This window comes from Triticum urartu, chromosome 2A, assembly GCF_056163025.1.
Source record: "Triticum urartu cultivar PI428250 chromosome 2A, HENAU_Tu73, whole genome shotgun sequence".
Classification (NCBI taxonomy): domain Eukaryota; kingdom Viridiplantae; phylum Streptophyta; class Magnoliopsida; order Poales; family Poaceae; genus Triticum; species Triticum urartu.
The window spans coordinates 532,880,161-532,882,553 of record NC_141874.1 but is presented as its reverse complement, the minus strand read 5'-3'; positions in this window follow the sequence as shown (position 1 = coordinate 532,882,553).

The following is a 2,393-nucleotide window of genomic DNA, read 5'->3' as shown; positions in this document are numbered from 1 at the left end:
TATTATTGAATGAGGATCACAATCTAGTTTATACTAGGCTAATGATTGCATAGTTTTGCTTGCTGTAGTATCTTTGTATGAAATCCTCTGCTATTCATTATGCTCCCTAAGACTTTAATTGAGCTACAGAATGGCCAACTGCTTGCTTACTTCTACGCAACGTGCTGTCTAAATTTGTAACTTGTTTGTGTTTTGGATTAGGCCCCAACATCATGCTCCTCTAGTGAGCTAAGAGAGATTTCTGTATACAGGCTGCACAGAATACCTTTTTATCATTTTTAAAATATCACCTACTTATGCTTCATGACGTGTAACATTATTGTTAGTCCTATTTTTCCATGTACAAAATAGTTTGTCTTGCTTGCTTCACTGCTGTAACTATATTTTGCCCTAGTCATGTGTACTTACAGAAACATTTCAGGAGTCGTGCGGCATGGCCGTTACCGAATGATTATGGATTGGAATTGTAATGTGTTGATGTTCTCGAGCATCAACTACAGGTGGCAAGACAACGTGTACATGATTCTGAACGCACAATCAACAAGTTGAGACTGGACATGCAGGTATTAGATGAAGGAGTCAAAAAAATGAAACAAGACACTGAGGTAACAATGAAGGAATTGGAGATTTTGCAGACTGAAATTTGTGCTATCTAAATCCGGCCAATCCTATTTTCTAAAGAGATTATAGTTCAAATGGTAAGTTATGTTGATGCGTGTCCATGATGTATGAGCTGTATTTGCCCAGTGTATGTAATTTGTTGTTTGTGTATGCTTTATTATCACTGGTGCCGAACCATAATGCCCAGTGGGTATAATCAGCTATAATTTCTTTATTGTATAGTGTAGGATTATTCTATGTTTCTATGCCTTAGTCTCTTTATTGTATAGTGTATGTTTTTTAGAGGTGATAGTATAGAGTAGGATAATTCTTTGAATATGCTATGTCGTTCAAACGGGGGCCAACTCTCCCAAACGTTGTAGTGACCATGGCCATCCACAGACCGTAAGACCCATGGGCCATCTACGTGATGGACGATCCATGGCCTTCTATAGGCTGTCGGATCCGTGGGCCTTCTATGGGCCGTCGGATCAATGGGCCTTCTATGGGCCGTCGGGTCAATGGGCCTTCTATGTCCCGAAGGATCCATGGGCCTTCTACGGGCCGTCTCATCTATGGGCCTTGTACGGGCCGTATAAGGGGCCGTAAACAGGCGAGAGCTGAAATCATCCGTTCATGTGCCGACCATAATGGGCCGTCGTTAGTCGGCCGTAGTTGATGAAGCTATGAAAATGGCCCAATGTATTAACGGCCCACAAACGGGCCGACGGTAACCATGGGCTGAATTTTGCCCACAAGCAGAAAATGACAGTAACGGGCCGAAAGTAAACGAATGCTGGAAATGAGACCAAGAATAAATGGGCCCTGAGAAGGTCGAAAGATAACATGGACTGGAAATGGCCCAACGGAATAATGGGCCGTGAATGGGTATAAAGTGATACACTGTTCATTACGGGCCAGTTTTACCACGGGCTATTAATGGGCTGAGGGTTACTAAGGGCCTCATATGGGCTAAAAGACGTCATGGGCCATACATGGGTCGGAAGTTAAAATGCTCTGGAATTATATTGGACGGTCCAGATGATGCTATTGGGGCTAATTCGGAGAGGCCGTAAAATGGGCCTAGGTTAGCGGGCTGTAAATGGGCTATATGCGAACATGCCATTAACAGGCTTGCCGTGGGCCGGCCCACCACCTTTTGACCAAGTAAAACGGGCCGGCCTTTTCACAGGAATGGGCCTCTGTTGGGCCGTGCCACATGTCGAAATATCATAGGCGCTTTGGGTCCAATGAGTGGATGACATCTATCCCAACGGCAAGCCGACACGTGTTCCCTCCAGCCAATGATGATTTTACACGTGGAAAATCCCCATTTGTCGGGGCTGTTAACGGGTTATCGGATCCAAAACCGGACCCGATAGCTTAACGGTGTTCCATTATGGTGGATGCCATGTGTCGGTCACCCTTGACGAAAGCACTTCTGTGACACGCGATTTATCGTCATGGAAGTGGACACTTCCGTGATGATAGTTTTGGTAATGTCATGGAACACTTCTACGATAGCACAGGTATGACTATCTTGATTCTGTCATAAAATTGTCATGGATGTACATGCATGACAGAAAACGTGACCTACTGTGACAAACACGTATCATCACGGCCAGCCGATGGTTCAATCGGATACCCTTAACCACTTGTAGCCATGTGTTCCCCTCGGACCTAATAATTTTGGAATCACAAGGATTGAATGTGATACTAGGAATGGATTGGCTGTCAATGTATGGAGGAAACATCGATTGCTCCAGTAAGTCAATTTTGCTCACTACCCCGGA